Genomic DNA, 26,160 nt, shown 5'->3' with positions numbered 1-26,160 from the left:
GAATTGATTCTTAGAATAATTTCGAGGCCTACATTTGTAAACTTATTACAAGCGGTCTATTCTAGAATTTGCAGCAACATCTAGCACGTGTCAGAGCAGCGAGACATTCGATAATCTGTTTAGAAGAGATGCGGGAAGAGGAGCTACCACATCTAGAAGTGGATATTGCAGATGAGGGTGGAAATGATAAGAGAAACCAAATGGCAAATATGCTTTTATAAGAAGTAAAATATATTTTTGAATGATTGCTCATTTTATTTGTAATTCACATAATTAGTGTAAAATTCTCTTTCATTCAAACTTCGTAAGAGGTTAATTTCTTGCACTTGGGCTTCCTCGATAGTTGCCAGCGTTTTTTGAAGATGAAACATTCTACTCTTTGACTCCCTAGTCTTGGAACTTATACCAATAAAAAAAATTGTTACAAATTAACATATGGCGTGGATGCAGCTGTTTCTCTGATTGTTTTTTCCTTATTACAGGAACTGCGGTCGACGTTATTAGTTTAGGGAAGTTAACCGTTTTGTGCCGCCTATATAATTCATCAAACTGGTGATAAGATTCCCAGTAAATTCGACCATATGGTGCCTGTGTAGGTTTTATTCAGGTTGCTCCATTTCTTATCCAATGTTTATCCCGTTTGGTGAAAATACATAACTAAAAATTGAATATCTATTTCAGGTGACTTCCGTATAAAAAAGATTACCGTTTTTTTGAAAAAGATGCACCTTGATACAATTTTCGAAAACTCGAGAGGTTTTCGAGAAAATATTCCCGTTGGGAAACATTTCTTTTATAAATACTAATTATAAAATAAATAATATAAAATATACTCATTATCACCATCACTCTCCAATCCACCTTGATCATATGAACCACTTTCAAAACCAAATTGTGCCATTACAGATCGCTTGGCGACTAGCACAAAATTAACCAAATACTAAAAATGGCGTCCACCCTACGATGTGTTGCGTTTGTAGCCATGTGCCACAGGACGTATCCGCTACGGCTTTGCTACGTCCGCTAAATTCGACCATTTTAACGCTATTAACACAAAACATGTTTAGGAGACAGTTTTGGTTAGTTAACAGCAAGATCAAATATATGGAGTACTTCAAGTATCGCCATGTAGTAAAGAAAATTAATAAAACTCTATTAATTTCGCCCGGGAACGAAAAGTTCCTCTTCGCCGAGCCCCGAAGACAATTCCATTACCGCATCGGATTTTACGTATGTATATAAACTAGGTTTCTCGTCGTTTCTCTTCGAATCGCCTAATCTCGTTACCATTAACTACAGACGACGGTTACATTTACGTCAAATCCGCAAAATCCTATCTGCAGTATTAGCGTTTATACCGTCACCGTAACGTGGGGCGTTGATTTTTTTCTTTAGAGGATCGTTGGTGACGTAGGCGAGAAGCGAACGTGAACAGAGGAAACGAATAAAAAATATATTAGCGGTAAGTGTTACGAAAACAACATATCAAAAATTCTTGGTGAGAAATATAAACGGAAATTAGACGAAAAAGGAGTTTCCAAAAATTTAAATCGTAGAAAAACGATGTATGCAACAAGTTTAAACTAAACGTTTCGAATTGCATCATGTATCTCCAACTGTTATAGAGATGGATGGATAGTTGTTAACAATAAATGAAATGACGTCGAAGAGCCGCAGTAGGTCAGCTACAACAATATTGCTTTCGAAAAACTGTCGGTGGGCGGGGCAAGTTCGTAGCGCGTAGCGCGAAGCAGCTTTGTATTCTGAAAAGAAGCCGCTTCGCGGTTCCTTGTGTTAGAGGGACACAATGTTTGTCTATCGTGCTCCTGCGGACTACTATGGACCTTTCGCAAAATCGATGTAATTTTATTGTGCATGCACCCTGTATAAAGTGACTTTCAAGACTCGCCGAACTTCAAAGTCACGGCAAACTTTGGTAAATGTAATAATTTGCCCAAATAATAGCGATTTCAAATGAATTTTTTTCAAATATCTCAAATATATATATATATATATATATATATATATATATATATATATATATATATATATATATATATATATATATATATATATATATATATATATATATATATATATATATATATATATATATATATATATATATATATATATATATATATATATATATATATATATATATATATATATATATATATACTTCAGAATTTCTGAGTTAAGCTTGAATATCTTTAGAAAAATGAGTAATAATTTCTAGAAAATAAATAAAAATTTCTGAGTTAATTAGAATATTTCAAAAACAAGTCAGAATTTCTGAGTTAAGCTAGAATATATAAGTGAGAAATTCTGAGTTCAATATTACTTTTCTGGTAGAGAAACCAATTCACAAACATCTAATAATATTTAGCCTTTAACTATTATATATAAAAAATGCAATTACTTTAGGAACTGTCGTTAGAGTCTGAGACAGAACAATAATAATATGTGGTATTGTTAATAAATTTAGATTTTCTCATAAAATAGAATTATTTTTCTATCGCGATCTTAAAATTCGCATTACTTTTGAAACTTTTAAATTTGACATAATAATGAAATTTAGGCAATAGAAGAAATTTGTGACCATACACAAGTGCGGATGATTCCTCATAAAAATGCGAACCGAATTTTAATATTTGGAAGAATACTGAGACATAAAAATCATCGTATATGCGTGGTAGGTCGGGCGAGCGTCATAGGAGGAAATATATTGCATTCTCAAAGGATACGTACCAGAATAAGCGGAAATTTATTTTCGTATTTGTCTCGAAGTATACGACTTCCAAGAAACCCGTAATTGAATTTTAGCTAACCAAGTCCCAGCCGCGGCTTTTCCTCTTAGCGTTATTTGCGTTTCCAGAGGAAATGAAAATGTTGTTTTCACGCGCTCAAGAATTAGTCGTCTATTCTCCGCGTTGGATTAAATCAAAAGCCCGAATTTGTCGCCTGACGGTAACATTCTGCAAGGTTAAAACTTATCTCGCCATGGAACAATGGCTCTTGTTCGAAGAACAATCGATGCAACACACAATAACAATGCAAATAGCCGTTTCAATTTTAGATGAGACGGGATAATTTTTATTTTATTCTGTAATATGTGTTGCTGTTGTCTCAACCATAATAAAAATGCAGGTTCTAGTACTCTTTTGGCAAGAACAACAAGTTAACGACGAGTGCCTCGATTATGAATATTATTTCCTCCGCAAAGTTTATCAAACAAATTGTTTTTAGTAGCGGCATTTAAAGCTTCACTACCAACAAAAGATAACTGAGTATCATCGGCGTATTGATGAGATTTACAAAATTTAAGGAAAGTAGAGAAGTCAGCTTTATAAACTGAGAACAGAATAGGTCCCAGAATCTTTGAGACCCACAGAGTCAAGTCCAGAATCCAAAATAAATTGCGAAAAATCAACGACTACTTCTTATAAACCATCAATAAAGCTTGGCTCCACTTAAAACTTACAAGTGCAAACACAAATATAATTCAAGGTTTGTGATTCACAATTCACTAGTCATGATTCGCAATTTCTAATTAAAGCAGCTTAGATCCGACCCTACTATGCTACTATCACCAACGCTATAGCAATAAGTTATTAATTCAGATCCAGATTCAAGGCAAAGGGCTGTATCAAGCGATATGTACACCACAGACTTTCCAAGTAGATCTGCCCACCTAGGTAAAAGCAAGCAAGCAGCAAGTTTCGTTGTAAGAAAAACTTAAAATTGATAACATATTGAAAGTATCGCGGAACCCGGAAATTGGCGAACGAAATGGTATCATTGAAAAATTGACTGAGGGTGCTTTTATGTGTCCGGGCTAACTCAGACATAAGCAGATTATCCCCTATAAAGGGCTTTAATCTAGCAACAAAAATAACTATAAAGTAGGTCGGAAAATCCTTGCCGCCGGTGACCTCGCATTTTATACTCTCGTATCACGAACGGATAAGGAGCTAGAGTAAGTAGAACTAGGACAACTAGGACGAGAGATCATTCATTTCGGTTCGCTACGCAGAATTAATATGGCGAATGGTTTTATCGAATGGGTCGTTATCATACATGAATTAAAACGGGCCTAATAAAATGAACTTTTCTTGATTAAATCATCTGTAATTTCGGTTAATTTTGCTTGGAATTTGGCATTCGGGCCTGATTATCTATTAACGAATTTATTAAAAAAATCAAATTCGAAATTAAATTTTTGGCCCTTTTATACGACTTTTTTTTAGTTTGTCAAGTATTTGATGAATTTTTATATTTAAAAAAACGATTGAGGGAACGGCACAGAAGTCTTCATCGATAAAATTGCTTTGTGCGCTGGTTGATTATAATCGAATTTAAGCGAACAATGGAGTAAATAAATCTGAACACTTAGCGCAGGTAATTGTATTTAGTTTCTCCTGAAGTAAATGTAGCTATATAGAGCTTTTCTGTTTCATTTTCTCGTTATGTATCCCAGTTGTATACTGAGAAATCGAAAATCCGTTAAGTTTTTGCATTTCGAATTTTTTCTTAGTTTTACTTAAACTCTCAAGAAAATATTTATTAACGCTTTGAATAAGCACTTTGACAAAAAATGATGGCCCAACACCGAGAAGGAAGTCACTGGGTTGTTTCAGTAAATAGGGTAAACAATTCCAGGACAGTTGAGGGAAATATTCAGGATATTTTAAAGACTCAGTCCGGAGCGCAGTAGATTTGGTGATACCACTCGGAACCTTTGTGTGTTTTTTGGAAAATTGAGTAGAAATTTAGTTAAGTTTTAAAAAATTTAATAATTAAAAGTGATATAGATGGATTTGGAACGTTTGGTGAACAACTACACTAGGTCCTTATCCGCGTTATATGACTCGTACAATCCCGTATGGAGATATCAAAAGAATTAATTACCTAATATTGTGAATATCGCAAACGTACCAATTTATCCGGATAAATGTTAATTTAAATCGCAAGTTAATTAATTATTATTCCATGCATTTCCGAATAATACGTTATCTATTGGTAACGATATAAACCGAACCCGGACAAACAACTACAACTGGAGTGAGTATTTTTCCCAAACTGTATAAACCGGCATGTATTTGTTCGTGTAGAACACCAAATTAGAAAAGTTTGTAAATCAAGCGGAACGGGGACGACCATTGGCGTAACTGCGCTCATTTTCCATGGGATTTGTTGTCGTTATCCATCTTGATGGGACGTGAAACTGCACATGAAGGTTGTATACTACCAAAAACAGGACAAAACAGGAAACAGCCCCTTGGCTTACCGAAAACCCTAAACTTTAGATAATACTTGAAAATAGGTCACGTTTAAGATGCAAACGTCGTAAGTCAGCAATATCTGACTCATTTTGTCTCCTTGGTAGCAGTTTCAGAGACTGTGAGGAGCTGTGTAGATTGCATAAAGCCTCCCCTTGATTTCAGTCTGGCCGCTGCCGGAATATATTGATACATAGGATGTCTGGGGTCTTCACATTTTCTGCTTCGTTCGGCCATGGCTAGGGTTTCTCTACGTATTTGCGGTGGTGCAATTCCGGCTAGCATGTAAAGCTGATCAAGGTTAGTGGGTTTTAGGCATCTACACGTGTCATTCAGGACAGGGTCCAGTCTATGGGCATGTGATGATCTCTCCCATACGGGGGATGCATACTCGGCTGCGGAGTAGCACAGTGCGAGGGCCGAGGAGCGCAGGACGTTAGGGTCTGCCCCCCATCGAGCATTAGTCAGTTTCCGGGGAATGCCGTTTCTGGTGTTCTTCAAAATAGCGTTAATATTGTTTATTAGGCCCGTCAGTATCTAACAAAGGCGTATGAGTTTATGACGTGCGTCTATTTCTTGTATTTACGATGTACATACGGGTGTGTATTTTGTTGACAATTATGGTGTTGGTCTTGCATTATTACTTATATTGTAATATTTTGATTATTAATAAAGACAGTTTATTATTAATATTATTATATAAGCGGTGCTCGCCAAAATTTTCTGGAATACCTGTCAACTGGTAACAAGATGATTTCGGATATAGTGAAGAGACTAATTGTTGCCGAAAATATCAATATCTCCAACACGCGCGTGGCATGAAGAAAAAATTTCGAAAAGAAAAAGGGTCACTTAAAACTACGGATACTCACCGTTTAGCCACTCCGTCCTTATCCCACCACAACCAAACCAAATATCTTCTTTTATACTGAACAAATGCAGCATAATGGTAGAAATGAAAATCATGTTTCTTAGCGATTATTTGCCGCAAAGGAATTTGAAAATTTTGGACTTGTAAGGTTAGAGATTACATTGTGTATAATACTTTTTCATAAGTGTCACATCTGCACTCTGCATTTCCTGGGCCTGAAGTTTTCGGGTTAGGTGGAAGAACAGGTCAGTGATACGTAACTGAACTGAACCTCGCTTTTTTCTAAATTGATTTATTTTTGTCTATTATTTATTGACTTGTTTATTATTGCAAATAATAAATTGTCCAATTGTCATACAAACAAAACCGTAAATAAAAAAAAACGGACATCATCATCGTCGCATTTATTAAATCGCGTGGCAGGTTTTAAAAAATCGCTATACTTATTAGGAAGTCGGAAAGTTTGGTTTTCACCCGACTCGCTTTCCGTTAATTAAGCGCTAAAAGACTGACGACCTGAAAAATTAAATTGGCTGTTTTTCGAAGTGGAGAGAATAAGCGACTCTATAGAGAGGAAATTCATTTCGCCTCTGATATAGGTTTTTAGATTGACACTAACGAATCGCTAGCGTTCATTTCGCTTGTTTTTTTTTACGCCAAAAAATGCGGTTTAAGTGGGGGAGTTGCGAATAGAAACATGGCGAAAAAAATTCATAAGGAGGCATATTACGAAGTTCAATTAGAGCTATACAGTCGATGGCGCGTTTAGTGATATAGCTAAAAAAAAATCTTCATTTTTCCTGCATTTTCCTGGTCTGTAAATACTTTAAATATTTTTTAAACAATACTGTTAATTTTTGGAATTTATTTCGTTAATTATGGACGATTAAAACACAAAGTATCACTCTGAGACGTTAGCTCCGTTAAACACTGTCACGAAGACTTTCCTGTACTTTAGTCACGGTCTTGAGAGCGAAGTTTTATAAAAAGTAAAGTATTCGCACGTTTATTATTTATGCGATAAAAAGCATATGAAATAAGATTTCCGCAAGTAAATTTTGTAACAAATGCCTACACCTACAAATCTAATTTTTCAAAGAAACTTCCACAATGCTTTTTAGAAAACTTCTGGATTCCTCCTGCGTCGGTTTTTGCTTAGTCGAAATTGCTGACGTTTCGCCAATCATCCCGTCGGCTTCTTGAGAGCTTGACTGAAACTGGCTTGACTGAACAGTTTCAGTCAAGCTCTGAAGAAGCCAACAGGATGATTGGCGAAACGTCAGCAATTTCGATTAAGCAAAAACCGACACAGGAGGAAGTTTTGTAAAAAAGCACCTACAAATTTAATAATAAATAAATAAAATGTCAGCGAACTGGTTCGTATATTTTGGAGATGGTAAATCTAAATTTTTAATGCTTTTTTCCCTTTTAGCCCCTTTTTTTCGGTTCAGTCGCTTTTACGAACTTAATCAGAATTTTTTATTCGCTTTAAATTGCCACTATAAAAACGTCTAATAAAATACAAGATAATAAAAGTATTATTATCTTTTATATTCGAAAGTTTATCACCGTGTTCTATATATTATACGTCGCATCTCCTTTATTATTCCGGACTAAACTACAAAATACATAGCTATATCATTTTTAACTCAACCTTACCCCGCCAACTTTTCTTGAATCGATATCATTTTTAATTTTAAAAAATAACTACGCAAAAATAATGTGCCTAATACTGAAAACAATGTCAAATGGTGAGTCAGGTGACGTCACAGCGTATGATTTTGGTGGCTGACTGGCGCTCCCATCGCTTATGTCTGCCTATCGCCTAATAAAATATTCATTAGGTTACCCTTAGCACTATCCAATACAATTCTTAGTATAAAAGCAAAACAACTGCAGCATCTCCTTTCTTCCTTAGGTGCCTTCTTCATTACAGAAGGTTGGCGACAATGGCAGGGAACTGTATTCCTTGCTGTTGTCAATAGGGCGTCCACTCCCTTATGTTTTTAATGGACATTTTCATTTTCTGAGACCCCTTAACTTAAATAGCTGACTTTGCAGCGTTTCGCACTCTGCAGGAGTTCTCTGTCGGTTCCCATGATTCTTATAACATTCTCATTTGACCTTCGTTTTGTCCATGGAGTCTTCAAAAGTCTGCGGAAAAACCACATTTCAAATGCTTCCAATAGTTGCATTATTCTCTTTCCCATTCTCCAAGATTCCGTGCCGTATAAGAGAATGGAATAACTGTATGTTTTCACAAAACGGTATTGGGTACATTGCGATTATTACTGAAATTCTATATGGTTTTCTAGATGAGCCTGACCTCACCACTAGGCAGAACCTCCATTTCGAACAACATGGCGTACCAGTTCACAACTTCCGAGGCACATATCATTTTCAATAATAAATGGATTTTTTAGAATGGACCTATTCTTTGGCCTCTTAGATCACCAGATATAACCCCACTTGATTTCTACCTGTAGGGTTAATTAAATGATGAAATTATAAGCAAAGTAATCAAGAGAAAAAATAAACCAGATAGATTGTAGTAAAATGCTCAAGGCAATTCGTCTAACAGAAAAACGTGCTCAAAAATGTATTGAAGTACGAGCTTTTTGAACACCTCTTAAAATAACTTATCATGAATAGGTTTTTCAGTTGTTTTTTATATTTTCTTATTCCAATAAAACTTATTTTCAATATACAGGGTTTTCCATTTGAAAAGAGTACATTTTCCACATTTTTTCCAAAGCCCTATATTCAATTGTTTTTCTGTTTTCACCATGATAAACAGTGGAAAAATTGGTACTAGTTTGCTAATTTAACCGACTTTGAATCTCTACTCATAACAAAGTTGCCAATGATGGACACTTAATTTAGATCAGTGTGTATATAGTTTTAAATTTTGGTTAGTTTTGGTTATTTTTTTTTCGCTATTTTTATTATTATTTATTTGCGGACTCAAAATAATAACAATTTGAGGAAAAAAGGTTACTATAAAACAAACAGGTTTTAACGACCGCGATGCCAAAATGGCGGCACCAGAACCGGAATGAGTTAGGGCCACCCCCGCATTTTTTTATCCTCATTCGATATCCGGAGAAAATTTTTCTCGTAAAACTTATACGCATACCGGCGAGGTATAAAACAAAGATTTACGGAAAGAAGAATGTGAAGCAAAGTTCCCGAATCAACTCTTTGGGAATGTTCTTGAACAGCACCTTATCCGACGAACGTTAATTGGGATAGACAAATTAAACAGACCAAATCATTGCGTTAAATGATATTCCTTATACGATATACTGTCATTTAGATGGGTTCTATTTCTACATCGTGATAAGTGCGAGTTAATAGCAATACTGTGAAAACCTTAAACGATCCACAAAATCTTCTCCCGTTTCTCTCATTTTACCAATATTTTTTATCAAATAAGAGTCAACCAACATTGCCTGCTGGGGTTGCTAATTGCTTGTTGGGTGAATGACCTATGAGAAGAATTATTTTCGTTTATATTCCTAACCTTAGGGTTGTGAAAGGTGTTAGTTGTTGCTCCATTTGAGAGTAGATTGAGAAATGTCCGTGGTAGCTTCCCAGTCCATTTAGCAAGAATACGAGTCACGGAATCAAGGAATTGTGAATACCCCTATTATTCGATTACATAGGAGAAATTTCTAACTCCTCTGTCAACGAAGCTGGAAATATAAACATATAAGTGTTACCTAAATCTGTTTAATGATGATTAGCTCTGTTGTATAGTAAAGGGTGATAGTCCTTTCCAGTCGCTTTTAATTAAGATTCCTCTAAAGTTTTTGGCTGTGAGCCACCATTCTCAGAGAAAACTGGCCGAATGGTACCGGGAGTAGCGGCCAATAGCAAAAAAAGTCTTAGGGTCTGGATCCTGTCGTGCGTCTATTATATTTGTTTTCAAAGTTTTGTTATAACATAAATCGTTAATATTTTCCGTTTAGTACTTCAAACACTGCTGTGAACTGTCCGAATTGCCGTATGCAGCATATTCGTCCTATTTTTGCTTCGACATTGAAGTGGATGAACATAATCAATTGATCCTATCGACTGCAGACTGACGGAATAGAGATATTATTTTGATACATATCTACAGAGCTTAGTAACAGGGCAATGGCAAAAATTGTTTGCGTTGGCTACTTTCTTCTGAGGTGTATCAATAAAAACATTTAGTACTATTTCTAAAATATGCAGATTATCGTTATTCCGTTTTGCAGTTTTTGAAACTAGCTTGAGTTTATTATTAAAAACTATACCTTTTTATATAAAAAGCTTTTGCGCAGACTCGGTAGGCGGGTCTGAAATTATATTTGAAAACCCGCTATATATATATTTTGGATGGCCTATTTTGGTTTGCAGCAGCAAGTTGTTTCGTAGCAATTTTAAATAAAACATTTGCTCAGATGTTTTCAAATTTAGACGTCTGCAGTTTAAGCCAAATGAACGAGTCTGTCGAGTCTATTAACAATTATCTATCGTACCTGTACCTGTATATATCAGGAAGGATCCTTTTTATATTATGAGTAGCCCATTTTAACAAGCAAGTCGCTTCGTGAGACGTTTAAATAAAAAACTTTGGGTATAAAAAATACATCTCACTACTTTTAGGAGCCACTAAGATATTTTTACTCGTCCACATCAGGAAATTAAATGATAAAAATTGATAAATGGAAAGATTCAATGGCATAAACAGATAACAATAATAAGAATAAACTCTGTAGTTGATATAAAAGTATGTTTCAAGACCCTGTATATATCAGGAAGGATACTTTTTATTTGTGAATTTGGAATATAAAAAATATACCGCAGTACTTTTAGGTGTCAGCAGTTAAAGACAAAATAATCGAATCTATTGACTTTTTAACAGTAAACAAACCAAATACGAAATTACAATGGTCATAGCGTGATATATGGAAAGGATCAACGGCATAGAGACACAAATAATACCACCATTAACAAACTCTCCAGGTCAGTGTGAAATTATATTTCAAAACCCTGTACATATCAGGACTATATTTTGAAAAACCTTTTTTGTTTTGAAGTATGGGACAAAATTGGCATTTTAAAGAACAATTTGCTCCGTGCCATGTTTAAATAAACATTTGCTCATATGTATTATTGAAATTTTGGGATATATAAGATATATTTCAGTGCTTTTAGGGGTAAGCAGTTTAAGACAAGACGATCGAATCTATTGACTTTTTAACGGTTAACAAATCAGGTTCTAAAATAAAATGGTCATAGCGTGATTTATGGAAAGGATTAACGACATAGAGAGACAAATAATACTACTATTAACAAACTCTCTAGGTTAGTATGAAATTATATTTCAAAACCCTGTACATATAAGGATTATATTTTGAATAACCTTTTTTTTAAGTATGGGACAAAATTATTATATTAACCAACAACTTGCTTCGTGGCATGTTTAAATAAGCAATTGCTCATATGCTTTACTGCAATTTTGGAATATATAAAATATATTTCAGTACTTTTAGGGGTAAGCAGTTTAAGACAAAATGAACGAACCTATTGGCTTTTTAACGGTAAACAAACCAAGTTCGAAATTAAAATGATCATAGCGTGATATATGGAAAGGATCAACGGCATAGAGAGACAAATTATACTTTGGTCTAGGTCAGTGTGAAATTATATTTCAAAACCCTGTACATATAAGGATTATATTTTGAATAACCTTCTTTTGTGTTACAGTAACGGACAAAATTGGCATGTTAACCAATAACTTGCTTCGTGGTATGTTTAAATAAACAATTTCTCATATGCTTTATTGAAATTTTGGGATATATAAAATGTGTTTCAGTGCTTTTAGGGGTAAGGAGTTTAAGACAAAATGATCGAGTCTATTGACTTTTTAACGGTTAACAAATTAAGTTTGAAATTTAAATGATTATATGATCTATGGAAAGAATCAACTACTATTAATAAACTCTGTCGGTTACTGGAAAATTATATTAGAATAGCCTGTACCTATCAGGAAGGATCCTATTTATAATTTAAATAGGACTTTTTTTGTTTTCGAGTATATAATAAAATATAAATAAAGTATAAAATATATTTCAGTGCTTTTAGGGGTAAGCAGTTGTAATGTCATAATATATAATTTCGTGAAAATCTGAACTTTTAGTTCTTATTTATTTTGGTAAGCAGTTTAAGACAAATCGATCGAATCTATTGACTTTTTAACGGTTTAAGCTTGAAATAAACTAAAAACTACAATTAATAAACTATGTAGGTTAGTGTAAAATTATATTTGAAAAGCCTGTATATATCAGGAAAGATCATTTTTATATTTTAAATAGTTTTATTTTTCGAGTATGGGATAAAAATGGCATTTCAACTAGTGGGATCTTGAAATAATAAACTAAAATATAGCTCGGTACTTTTAGGTTTGAACAGTTTAAGACAAAATGATTCGAATCATTGACTTTTAACGATTAGCACAAAAATTTCGAAATTAAAATGGTAGTAGCGTGAACTATGGTGCAGTTGAATATTTTCTATGTTCACTCAGTTATCTTCAAAGCGTTCGTTCGCTATTTCAGCGACGAAACAAAACGATCCCGAAAAGCGGAACTAGATCGCAAAATTTAGGCGTAAAAACAACTTGCAGTGTCGAGAGCTTTCTTTGAAATTGAAAATCGGGACCGTGGCGCCTTTCATTAACATGCAGGAACTCCAGCTTTATCTATACTCGCGTCTCTTACAACCGCTTCGAAAAACAAAACGAAAACGGGAAGTTCCCTCTATAGCAAAGGGCGTGCGTTCGACGTAGATGTTGCTCGCGGTTAAGCACAATTTTTTATTCCGGAAAATATGTGTGGTGTGGTACAGTCAAAATGTCCCAAAAAAGTCAAATTTCTTTTGCACTGTGTAAGTGCGAGGATAAGAATAAGAATAGAAAAGTCCAGAAGTGCTTTTAATAATATGAGGAAATTGTTGTGCAGCAGGGATTTGAGCTTAAGTTTGAGAGTGAGGATGCTTAAATGCTATGTTTTCTCGGTCCTCTTGTATGGCGTGGAGGCCTGGACTTTGAATAAACAATGCCTGAATAAACTAGAAGCTTTTGAGATGTGGACGTACCGAAGAATTTTAAGGATATCCTGGACGGACAGAATGACAAACGAACAAGTACTTGTGAGGATGGACAAGCAACGTGAAATAATGGATACGGTCAAAATAAGAAAATTGCAGTATCTGGGGCATATTACACGCGGAGAAAAATATAAATTGCTACAACTGATTATGCAAGGTAAAATCCAAGGTAAACGGAGTATCGGAAGGAGAAGGATGTCATGGTTGCGTAATCTGAGAGAATGGTTTGGATGTAACTCCAACCAATTGTTTCGTGCTGCAGTCTCAAGGATACGAATTGCATTGATGATTGCCAACCTTCGCAGCGGAGATGGCACGTGAAGAAGAAGAAGTGCGAGGAAAAAAAGTTAAATATAAAAAGTGTTTGACCCTAAGTATATATTTCATTTATATGTATACATTTACAGGGTGTTTTTATAATAACTAACTCTATTTTTTAAATGGGCTATGATGGATATTTTTAAAAATTCATGATTTTAAGTATTTTTTGTCGCCACAGCAAATAAAAATATTTGATTTTTACAATTGAAAACTAAAATTGTCTTCTTTTTCTCGTTCCATCTCCTAAGTTTTTGAGCCAAGAGGTTCTTCTTCTCCCTTGATCTTTCCCATAATCTTCATAGTATTCCAATTTTTCTTCTTTTTAGAGAGCTAATTATTTCCCCCTGTTTCTGGGTTCTCTGTAGCAGTTCTAGATTGGATACCCTGTCCGTCGATGAGATTTTCAACATTCGCCGATAACACCATCTTTCAAACAATTTAATTTATCACAATTACAACACGAGAGGAATTTGTTTATTACTACATATTGCGCAAACAGTCCGGGAATGTAATATCTGCTCATTTGCGTAACATCAAAGAAAAAACGATTTAAAAAAATGTTTAAAATTTATCGTGTATATGTTTTAACTTCGGAACTATGGCTAAGTTATAACTGTTATTAGTGAACCAATAACCCATTTCAAATTATCGTATAGTTATCGATATTAGTAATTACGTTCCTTTTTTCTTTTTTTATTTTTTTGTTATATTGTTATAATAATAATAATAATAATAATAATAATAATAATAATAATAATAATATTTATTTAAATCAATAGAAATATACAATTTAACAACTTATTATAATGTAAAGATAAAATAAATATTAATACAAAAAACATTTATATTCAAGGTATACTAAATTAAAAACTTGACAGCCATCCTTGAACATAACGCAGATTAATTTAACTGTTTCCATATATCGTATCTATCTAAAAAAGAAACGATTTTATATAGTTACAATACATTAATAAATCTGTGAATTTGACTTATAATAAATAGCTACTTAGAAACTTGAGTTACAATTTGGCATCAATAAGCCACTTAGATAATTTTTTTTTCATGATTTTAATTTAATTTTATTTTCAGTTCTAGAGGTGGTGCGTTATAAATTTTTTGTAAAGTTAAATTTTTAAGGCGTGTTTCATACTCGTGAGTTTTTCAATTAACCAGTAAGTTACTTCTTATTAAGAACAAACAAATTTTTATGTGAAGTATTTGAAATTGAGTAAAAATTAACTTAAATACAATTTTCAAAATTCTTTTTTGTATTACGCAAAGGGGCTGAAGAGTTTTGTGATTGGCAGCACCCCAACCAATTATTCCATCAGATGTAAGTATTGCAATAGTGAAAAATAAGTAGAAAGAAGTAATTGCCTATCAGATATTTTAGTAAGTTGCCGGAATAAATACATTAAGGATCGTAACTTTTTCACTAAATGTTCGATATGGAAGTTCCACTTTAAATTTAAGTCAATATGAATTTCTAGGTAGGTAACGTGCTTAGCTCTACGTAAAGACCAGAAACTATTAGTAGTAAGCAGTTGATTTACGTATATAAGGAAAAATATGGGTCCTAGGACTGTACCCTGTGGAATTCCCATGTGGAAAGCGTTATTAATCTCTACCATTTGCCGTCGATTTTTCAGATAACTTTCAATTAGTAAGCGAGCAGGTCCTCTTATACTAGCTGAATATACTTTAGTCAAAAGCCACGGGTGGCTCACAGTATCGAATGCTTTTGCTAAGTCAATGAACACTGCGGCACATGGTCTTCAATTATCTAAACATCTACATATATTTGATAGTAGCATGGCAATGGCATCATTAATTGACTTGTTATAAGTAAAACCCACCTGGCAATTGGGTATTATATGATTTTTAGTAAAAAAGGAAACTAGCCGAACTTTTAAGGCATTTTCCAACATTTTTTTCTCCTTTTTTATAAATGGGTTTTATTAGAGCGATTTTGAAATGAGAGGGATTACTAGTTGTAAACATTAAGTTTATAATTTGGCAGACGAGCTTTGCGATATGGATATGAATTTTTTTCCAATAGAAAAAATGAAATTTTGTCAAACCCCGGCGCCGAATCAGATTTTAAGGATAAAATTGTATTCTTTATTTCATCTTCTACAACAGGGTTAAGGAAAATAGAACGTTTATTAGTAGTAACCAAATTTTCATCTGAGCTTGATTGCTGATTGTTTTTGAACATTTTTTGCGGCATCTTTTCACCCACAGTGGCATAATGTTCACCGAAAAGCTCGATAATTCTATGTATAGTTTTTTCAGGTAGCTTATATTCGTTAAAACTTCATGAACGGTTGGTATGGTATTTTTTTTCCTTTTCTTTTTCGGATATGGTTTCAATGTTTGCAAACCTTTAATTATAATTATTATTTACACTACCATCTAATCTCCTGTGATGACAAAAGTCTTGAATTATCTAGGTGCCAGATTTTGTGAGGCCTATATAATAGTGTAAGTGTAGTAGTTATAAGGTTTGCTTTGTAGTAATTATTGTTGTGGATTAGGTTGAATAAATTGAATTGAATCATCCCCACCGCAGTCTGAAGTTCCGTAATGCTTCGATGGTAAACCGCCACATGTCCACCCACTTCCGCCGTATTCTCTCTTCATTAGTCTGATATATTCCCGCTGACGTTCCCCCTTGCATGCATAGATCAAATTAATTCGTGACTTACGGCGGCACACACATTTAGATCGGGGAAACGTACATGCAAATGTCCAGACATCCGCATTATTCAGTGCCGTTCCTACGCGATCCGACGCCACCAAAACGAGGGAAAAGTGTAAAATAAAAAAAAAAACACGGTTCCCGGTGGTCCGATTTTCGAACCGCTACTTGTGTGCAGTTTTTCCCCCTCCACCCCGCTGACCGAAACTTTTGTAATCTCTCGAGTGCCACAGACCTCGCATGAAATAAAGATTTGGAATACTATAAGGGGCGTATTCCCAGGACTGGCGAAACTGACTTCGGTTTTATTGAAAAACCTTTTAACGTACATATACAGGGTGATTCAGTTTGAGTGAAACTCGGACGAAACCTTTCGTATCATTTTAAGAAAATATTCGAGTAATAACGATGTAGACGAATTCAATACCGTAGCGAAATTTTCAAGAAAATAAAATTCTGTTACTTTTCTATTTCAATTTTCTAAGATTTGAAAACGAAACTTTTTATATATTTTTTTAAAGTATAATAAAAGCCTGAAAGGATTTTACTGCAACTTAAAAAGCGCCAAGAATGACAAACAAATTTCAAATTTGCCGTTCGACGTTAATCACATAAACTCTTTGCACTATTTCATCAACTCCGTGTTCGTAACAGTACTCAGGTGACGTACTTTCAATGTGATTCAATAGACGGTTCATAAATCTCATGGTAGATGGCGCTCGAGTCCTATACATTCAAATTCAAAAATGTGCTCAATTTTAAAGACAAAATTTAGTGAACCGGAATGCAGCGGTAACTTAAAACATTAACCAAAGTGTGAAATGTCAGAATTTATAGATAAATTTTAAAAATTGACACTGGTTGAAGGAAGAAGCAATTACAGTGCAAGTTTCTTTGAAAAATTGACTATATATATATATATATATATATATATATATATATATATATATATATATATATATATATATATATATATATATATATATATATATATATATATATATATATATATATATATATATATATATATATATATATATATATATGATGACACTATATTCCGGGATATCATCCGTTCGCTCGTTGAACTCCGACTGGAATCCTGCATCCGACTGGAATCCTGCAAATCCTGCATCCGACTGGAATCCTGCAGACGTTTCGCCAAAATCTCACTTGGCATCTTCAATGCTCGCGCTCCGAAAACACTTCGAACACTGGGAGGTTATCGGCGGTGCGTGCGGTATTTATACTCTGCGCCGGAGATGGTAACGGTGCTGCTTGTGCGTGGGGGGAGGTGGCTCCGCCCCCTGAATTGTCGCGTTGTTAATTTCGCCCGATCGTAGTTGCGATGTCCCCGTTGGCCGCTGCGCATCGCTCTGCTGTTTGATTATCGACATATCAACGGCATACAAACCTGACCATACCATCGGAGCAATACTAAGAAACCCAAAACAAAAAATTACTCTGGAAAACCAAGGAGTATACAGTGTAGCGTGCGGATCGTGCAGCATATATATATATATATATATATATATATATATATATATATATATATATATATATATATATATATATATATATATATATATATATATATATATATATATATATATCTTCCGGCATTTATGGAGATAAGTAAGTAAATTGTTTTATTGAATTTGGATTATTCGACGACGCCACCTCAAACAGTTTTAGCTATAGACGAGAACGTCTATCCCGTCCGTCCTTTTTAACAAAACTTCTTTTTTTTTTTTTCGTGATGGATGGGGTGCCCCCAACCTTCTCTTCGAGTACGTTTCGACCTTTCGCACCGGGATATTAAAAATCGACGTCAATGAAGCGCGGTCCTAGATTAAAATTCGATTTGTATGCGGCGAACTTGAAGTGCTTTTGCATGTAGGAAAAGGTAAATAAAATTCCCGGACCGTTGTTTCGGGTAGCGGAAAATATTCGGCATTATTCGAGAACGCGATATATCGGCGATGGATTTTCAATTTTGCTCTGTAGAGCTTTGCGGTTCGACACAACTCGAGTTATTTTTGAACACGGTTTATTAAATGTTTCAACAGTCATTCATCAACAGAACGGTCCTGAATTTTGCTGAGGAAACCTCGATGTTCCTTTGGTTGTTATAGAATTAGAAAATTAGATAACAAAAGAAACTCTGATTTCTGCCTTATAGCACAAAAAAAAACAAGATTGCTTTCGAAAAATCGAAAGGGATTCGCGGTTTCTTGTAGTAAAGGGACGAATTGTTTTTCTATCGTGCTCCGCGATGTAATTTAATTGTGCACGCACCTTGTATAAAGTGTCTTTCAAATCTCGTTGAACTTCAAGTTCACGGCACACTTTGGTAAATACAAAAATTTTTGTTAATAATAGCGATCTCCCACGTTTCCTGGCATATGAATTTTTCCAATAGAGTGAATCGTTTTCGAGGAAGGACTTGTTTCGGTTGAGTGCGAGATATGGCGACAGACACATAGACTTTTTCAAAGAGAGCGCGTGTGATTGATAAAAACTGTAAATTCAAAAGTTGTATTGCATTATCTGTGCAGACCAAATTTTGATTCACGGCAAATAATAATTTGATAAAAATAATTTAATGCCGAAAAGAACAATTTTCAGGGTCTTTTTTAGAGCGAGAGAAAATCTTTCTAGTTGTATTGTTTTAAACACTGACCCAAAACTTACTATAGTAGTACCACTCAATCTTGTTTGTGGATCACTACATGGACTAGGATTTCTTCTTGGTGACCTAGTGCGATATTTGGCCAATTTGGTTCGAAATAAATAAGACTAATTATGAAATATAATAAATGAAAATATATTAATAATAATTATAATAAAAAATAAATATAATTATTAACTCGTATGTATTAGAATTAGGCTGAACATTCAACATACAGTGAAAAATAAAATTAATGCCAAGAAAAATCCAATATTATAAGCATGAATGTCCTGAAATGAATAGAATGGACGAAATTACACAATCTTTTTATTTAAATTCTTATACGAAGACACAAGTAACTATGTTGACGTTGGACTACTACTTAATAAATCAAAATTGTTGGCATCAAAAGTAGAAACAGTGTCGTCAGCGACAAGATATAGCCAGCTACTAGCAAAACGCTGAGCTTTGATTGCTAAAGTAGCACATTAACAATTATCGAAGATGACATGCCATGTAGGGTTATATATGGAAAGCAGAATAAGTTTCAATAGAACAATATTTTATTTATTAATAGATTTTCAGTTTTGTTTTTTATTATTAACGACCTGGAGACAAACAATTGTTTGAGAATATACGGAGAATTTTTTAAATATATATAATATTAATATTATATATATATATATATATATATATATATATATATATATATATATATATATATATATATATATATATATATATATATATATATATATATATATATTAATATTATTAAAAACTTAAACAAAGTTTCTATGCTATACTATACTAGCTTACTATTTTTTGATGCTTAAAAACACTTATGAAGAAATTAGCTTAGCTTTCTTCATTTTAATATTAAAAGACGTAGCTAGCTAGAATTACCATTAATGACTTAGTAACATACATCAACTTTGACTGCTCATGCTTGCTTGAGGTTGAGTTTGACAAACTGCCACAGCGTGAGAAAACTAAAAACACAGAAAAATAAAAGAGATAAACACAGTTCAGGAATTGAGTTTGACAAATAGTTTCAATACTTCATGTACAAGATAAACAAACGAATTTATATACTCAGTTGTCAGTCTTAGACAGAAAGTAGGGTAAATCTTGGAAAAGCTAAAAAAAAGTTGTAAGATCTTGCAAGAAAAATAATAATATATATGGTGTGAAAATCAAATTTTTCAATTTAAAATTATCCAAATATATTTCGAACACCCTGCAGCATCTCATTCAAATTCCAATCTTCATCCATCTTCAATAACGCTAATAACAAATAATTCAAAACAAAATTTACACATAGAGTGTTCCATTTCATAAAAATTGTTTTATTCGTCACGCTTTCTTGAGTCACCTTGTATACATAAAATCACCAATTGTACCATTGAAGCACATTCTAATTGGAAATGTATTCTTTTGACGGCACCCATGTATTTCACTTAAATTTCTAAATGCCATACTAACATTTTTTTTCAAATATTTTTTAAGAGTTCAAAATTCCTTAACATTTACAAAATAGATATTACGAAAAACAAAAACACTTTGATGGCCAAGTTACGAATACGTCACGATATTTGAAAATGATAAACTAATCCTGATAAACCGGGTAGTTTAAGTCCGAGATTATCATTTCCCAATATCGGGGGTAAACTTTGGCAAACGACAGTGATAATCGAATCGAGCATTTAGAGGTCGGCGTCGAGACGCGTGTTAGACGTAATAATCCATTAAAACGGCCATCGGCCCAGATAATCACGTCGCACGATACCGTCCTATCTTAAACGATAGCGATCGTTTGGTTGGCAATTCCGAAAAGCTCGTAACTCAGCAATATCCCTTAAACTGACATAAATACATTTCATCAAATAAAAAAGAAAAATCAAATCAATCAATAATTTTTAAAACTAAGGACGGTAGTCCTTAGGGGGTCCAGTCGCAATTTTTTATATTTTATGTAGATGCAAAAAGAAATAGTAATAAAAAAAATCAAAAATACTATCAAAAACATAAGGAATTTAAAGAAAACCACATATCCAACTTTTTGTTTATTTTAAAAAACGTATTTCTCTATAAATTACAAAAATAAATATCCCTAAGATTTACTGCGAAAAACAAAAGATCAATTTTTTCCGCTGCTGTAAAATATCTTCTTCTTGATAAACATTAAGCAGAGTTGTAAGTAAATTTTGGTTAGTACTAAATATTATCATCTACTACCGTAAAGTTCTCTAGCTGACAAGTCAATTGATGAGGTAATTATACAGGGTGTCCCATTAAAAACAATTGAATTATGTTCGGTTTACAGAAACTTTATGCAAGTTTGCTTCAAGGTTCTTCTCCTCTTTCTTACCGTTTTCACTTAGTTAAACTTGAATCGAACATACATACAAAAATAGACAAAAATAGACCCTAATCGACGAAAGAGTTCTAGTACTAATTTGAAAATTGATTTCTACGGGCCTCTGTCGGACGCTAGCGATAAGCATGCCCTCATTTGTGCGAATCGATATTAGCTAGTCAGAAGCTTTGTCTACTTCGACCCAGAGGGAGCCGTCAAACACGACGATTTCTGCCGCGAACAAACCAAAATCGGAAAGTGCTGCTGGTATTGAAAGATATGTAAAAAAAATATAACTTACAATTAAGCAGTAAAAAAGAATTAGAAAATTTGGGGCACTATATTCCTTAAAAACTACTTAGAAAATTAATCTGTAGACAGCATAACTAAAAAAAAGCACCTTGAGCGCAAATGAATACGGAAAAAATAACTATTAACAATTCTTTTTTATTTCAAGATAAAGAATGTTCATCTGAGGTGCTAATTGCGTGTTAACGACACTTGTAATAATTGATAGATTGTTTCCGGATTGAAAAAATCCAAACATGTCCATCAAGATAGGCGAGCACATTTTACTTAAAGAATAATGTGAGTTTTACATATTTTTTGACATCTTGGTGGTTTATAAATTGCTGTTCTTTTACGAATGGCATAACACAAATTCGTATTTTTAGTAGCTCTTTTTAATGTAAATTATAGACAGATCAAAATTAAACAAAACTACAATAATGATGTTAACCATATATTAATAAACAGATTTATATAACTTTTTTTAACTTTGATGATCTGTATCTTCAATCTCTATGCTTGAATTGAAATAAAACATTTATAGGTAAATCGACCAAGAGAAAAAGCTGGAAATTATTTTCAAGTTCTTAATCTTTACTGTACAATAGAAAAAACTGGTTTTCTCAAAAATATTTCAAATTAGCCTATCCGAAATTGTTTAAATCTACTCTGGATAAGGAAACTTTTTTGTTTGTACTATTTTTTTATCCGATAGTTTTAAAGTAGTGGAAACAACATGGCAATATCTATTTCTATTTTAGAAATAAAAATGTGTTGATGTTATTCTAATTTGTCCATAATATACGCTAAAATATGAATCAAAAGATGAAGGGTGAATATAATTTATTAATAGCTTACATGTATTGTCAATATTGGAGAAAAGGGTAAAATAACTAATTAGAATAATTATGAATAATTCTTTCTAACCTAATTTCCTCTCAATAATGTATTATAAATAAAATAAAATAAACGTAATATCGAACCAATGTTATAAATTAAATTTTTAAATTAATTTTTATTTATATCTCAGAGGCCACTACTTTCTGTGTTATTTTTATGTTCTTTCATCTTGGCTAACATTATAATTGAAATTTTGGGAAAAATCATAAAAATAGCTGTTTTTGACACGAAGCGCCCCCTGACGACTCGTAAACGAATTAATATCGTGATATTGCCACTACAGACGAAGCTACTATAAATACTTTTTAATACTAAACTAAAAAAAGTTATTTAAGTTTTTTAAACCAATATTTGACCCTTCCATCACCCTTAGTTTGACGAGATAGAAAAAAAAGGTTGAAACAAAAAAGTTTCCCTATGTAGAGTTAATTTGGAATATTTTTGAAGAAACCCGTTTTTTCTATTTTACAGTAGAGGTTGCGCCCCCTAGCGGCCATTTTATCAACTTGCAAATAAATTCCAACTTTTTTTTCTTGGCCGATTTACCTATGAATATGTTTTTTTCTATGTTGTAGGACTAACGGGTCCTGAGATATGGCAGGCGTCCTTTATTAACGGACCACAACGTACATTATAATTTATTAGCTAGTACAACGCCGTGTTTGTTACCGTAAAAATCGTTAAATAGGAACTTTAGTTCAGGCTTAGGAATAATAAATACGTCGATGGGTCTTTGTAGGCGGATGTAAATCTTAAAAGACGAGAAGCGTGAAAACAAATCCTCTCGGAGATGTTCAAGAACATCATTAATTGTTAAATAGTTTTCTCTAACTTATCTACTTAAAACTTTCGGTTCGATTATCACTAGTAGCTAGCGCTGACAGACAACGGGGTCTGGTTTCCTAAGGGGAAATTTGGAAACTTTTACGAAAACTTTACGCTTCATGCTCGGAAAAATGAGAAGATATTAGATATTCATTTATCGCGATGCAACATTGCACATCAAAACCACAATATTTAAGTCACACATTTTTGAAAATACTAAAAAATTCAGAGCCGCAAAAAGGTTTCATTGAAATAATTTTTCGAAAAAAAAATACGTTCTCGACATCGTTCAAAGAAAGTGGGCTACTGGATATTCGGTAATTGTATTGCTTCAATATATTAATAACCATTCATAACGATCGTGTAAATTCAAAAATTCAATTATCTTCAAATATAAAGAGGCAGCCAAAGTTTGAAATTTTCACAGCGTTTCTCAAAGAGTGGATAGATACTTGGCGCAAGTGTTTTCTAATTTGATCAACCTTAAATTTGATAGATAGATAGTACCGGCTTCTTCATTCCAAATATTGCCCTTTTGCGATGATATACATTTCCACTATAATTTCCACACTTCACCACTATCTGCCAAAGACAATGGGTCCGAAAGCAATCCCACAATTGCACTTGTTATCCTTCCTTACATTTATCACTGACCACATCTCAAAAGTTCTTAAGACAAATAACCATATGTACCACTTGTCCAAACATCACTCGATATCTTCGATCCGTCAATTATACGACAAAGAAGAATACATTGGGACACGAAATACCAACTAGGCTAAAGAAATAAACTCATCAGCAGTTTCCGAACACAGTCATAAAAACGGACACCAATTCTATAAGCAACCAAACAATCTTTACCCGGATGTTGATGCTCCGCCCCCCTCAACAATATATATGTGTGTTTGATCATAGATTTATGAATAACGAGTGTAAGTGCTGTATTCAAAGGTTACAGAATGCTTGTGTTATGGGTGTTCGAAAATATGACCATGTATCTGCTGCATATCGTCCACTTAATTGGCTTAAAATGGAACAAAGAAGAGCTCTTAATTTCAACATATTCGTTATGAAAATTATCCATAACATCGATACATCCACTCTGCTGAGAGAGCGGCTTACTGTTAGAAGTACTGTCCATTCTGTGAATGTAAGATACAGGTACAGACTAAAAATGCCACATCATAAGAGTGCCTTGTTTCGTAGATCTTTCGCATTCAACGCAATTCGTGTTTATAATTCTTTGTCACAGGAATTCAGTAACTAAATTTATATTCATTAAAAAAAAAGGTACAAAGATCATTTGTTACAAATACAGTTTTGCTAATAATGTGTTGCTAATTATCGTATTAGCAAGGGATTATATTGAGTTATCAAATTCTTTATCTTCAATTGCATTTTACGTAGTGTGAAGTAGAGTTATGTCGTTCTTCCGATTTTGCAGGTATTTTTCATATTTTATTTGTTGTTCATCCATTTTTTATTTCAATAAATGGTGCGCAATTTATTAATTATATAAATAGTTCTTCGGCGGTCCAGTAGAGAAGCTATTTGAAGCTACACTGCGCCACTTTTGAGCTACTTGTTTACTTTTCGTAGAAAAATATTAATATTGTATATTGTCTCTTTTTTGTTATAATAAAGGCTTTTTATTATTACTATTATTATTGTTATATAAGCAGGTACAAAGTAAAATGAGAGCCAGTTTCAGTCAAGCTGTGAAGAAGCCAACAGGATGATTGGCGAAACGTCAGCAAGTCACAGACACCTCACAAACTTTCTCAAAATAGAAAAACTAGATGAACTATTATTTATAAGATTTGTGAATCCTGTGTGGAATTTTATGAATTCTAAATAAAATATTTTGAAATCATATGCAAAAACGTGAGTAGATGAGACATTACTTCACAAATTTTCTTGTTTACAAATCTTCTGGATCCCCATTGGGTCGGTAGCTGATGAATTGAACTTACTGACGTTTAACCAATCATTTTGTTGGCTTCTGCAGAGCCGAACTGAAACTGAAACTACTCCCAATTCGTTTTTCAATGGTTGGCAATTTAAAATGTTAGGTTGCACACCCTGTATATTTTATCATGTTTTATTGCTACTGATAATTTGAATTTGAAAAAAATTGCTCCTAATCCGAAAACGATTCAAAATTGTTTTTTTTTTAAACGGGACACCCTGTTTCACCCAAGCGGTTCTTAAATGGTCTAAATAGTAATTAAATAATTTTTTGGGGTGATCCGTGGGGCAAATAGGTTATTTTCCGTATAGCAACATTGGATACGGTTTTCGGGAGTTTCCTTCCAATATTTTCATGTTTACTTACCCAGCATGTCAACCGGAATATGTTTTTTTTAATTAAGGTAAGTCATGAACTGTAATGTATAACATGTAATATTTGCAATTCCGAATCCAAATCTAACCATACAATCTTAACCACGACTCAGGTCTTCAACATTGACCAATATGTCAATCGATCATTCGAGACAATGTTCATGAATATCGATTAGCTTTGCCAGAATCAGTCAACAGGACGATGGTGATCCAGAAAATTTGTAAATAGTAACATTCATCGTTCTTACCAGGGTCCTCAAAGTTATTTGTGTTTTGTCTTTTTGTATTGGTCTAACCATGTTAGTTTTAATTATCTTGAATGCACTTTTAGTGAAATGCCAAAAGCATGTTTTTTATTGGATTTTTACGCGTTTATTCTAATTTTTGGCACTATTCTGCAATTGGTTTAACTCAATAAAGATTAGTATTATTATTATTATCTTATTATCACCATTTACT

The 26,160-nt window shown here is 33.4% G+C and overlaps 1 protein-coding gene across 12 annotated transcripts in view; it reads right to left on the bottom strand.

The window, feature by feature from the left end:
• The window catches only part of LOC132698552 (potassium channel subfamily T member 2), a 346,214-nt gene that overhangs the window by 143,512 nt on the left and 176,542 nt on the right, over window positions 1-26,160 (bottom strand). The window lies entirely within an intron of this gene.

This window comes from Cylas formicarius, unplaced genomic scaffold (genome assembly GCF_029955315.1).
Source record: "Cylas formicarius isolate icCylForm1 unplaced genomic scaffold, icCylForm1.1 PGA_scaffold_2__14_contigs__length_35257938, whole genome shotgun sequence".
Lineage (NCBI taxonomy): Eukaryota > Metazoa > Arthropoda > Insecta > Coleoptera > Brentidae > Cylas > Cylas formicarius.
The sequence above is the reverse complement of the archived record's forward strand: the minus strand, read 5'-3'. Positions and strand labels throughout refer to the sequence as shown.